Source organism: Arachis stenosperma, chromosome 10 (assembly GCF_014773155.1).
Source record: "Arachis stenosperma cultivar V10309 chromosome 10, arast.V10309.gnm1.PFL2, whole genome shotgun sequence".
Taxonomy (NCBI): Eukaryota; Viridiplantae; Streptophyta; class Magnoliopsida; order Fabales; family Fabaceae; genus Arachis; species Arachis stenosperma.
In genome coordinates this window covers 126,608,004-126,609,001 of record NC_080386.1, presented here as the reverse complement: position 1 = coordinate 126,609,001, position 998 = coordinate 126,608,004, and positions in this window count along the sequence as shown.

Here is a 998-nt window from a genome sequence, read left to right as displayed (position 1 = left end):
AAACAGAGAGAAAAGCACGTAAATGAAGAAGAAGAACAGAAAGAGGAAGAAGAACGTGTAGCAAGAAGAAGAAGAAGAAAGAGAAGGCAAGAAACGTACCTTGAATAATGTTTCTTCGTTTTTTCTAGTTATTTTGATGAAGGAGAAAGAAAAAACGAAAAGAGGAGAAGAAATTTCAATAAAAAAAAAAGGGAGGAAGATAAGAAAAAGAGACACAGAAAAAGAAGAAGAAGAAAAGAAAGAGGAAGAGGAAGAGGAAGAGGAAGCACGGAGAAAGAAGAAGAAGAAAAAGAGGCACAAAAAAAAACGTAAAACGGCATGAATAAAGCGCGTGTAAGTGACGTAAGAGTTGTAACACGTTTTGGTGGATTAGGCATTAATAAACTTGTAATAGTTACAAGCCCTAATCGCTTGTATACCGAGCTTTTCCCTAATTTTAAAATGTAACATGAAAAAGTGGATTCATAAACATTTTACTGCCTTTAATCCACTATATAAATATAATTTAATTTGGATAAAAATTTGTGCACGTACACAATATTTAATCTTTTTCCTAATAATAGAAACATTTGACTCAACTGTATAATGATTTAAATTCAGATAAATAGAAATATAATGAATTAATATATAAAACTTAAAAGTGACAAATATTTAGAAATCCTAGAAAACGTAAATATTAGTTTAAAATGGAACCCATAAATAGAAATATAATGATTTATTGATTTATAATATAGTAGTGTATTAAAATAAAATTTAACTTTTTTTCAGTTTACAGCAAATGAAAATAAAAATTATTTTTACTTTTAATTTTATTGATTTATTAATAAAACCTTTTATTTTATATTATAAAGTTAAATATTTATTTTAGATGATCTGTTAGATGTTTGAGAAAAACATTTTAATATTAAAGAGTAGATTAAAAATAAATTCATAATAAAAAGTAAAAATAGTAGAATGATGATACATATATGGACATTAATTAGCATGATGGAATGTTA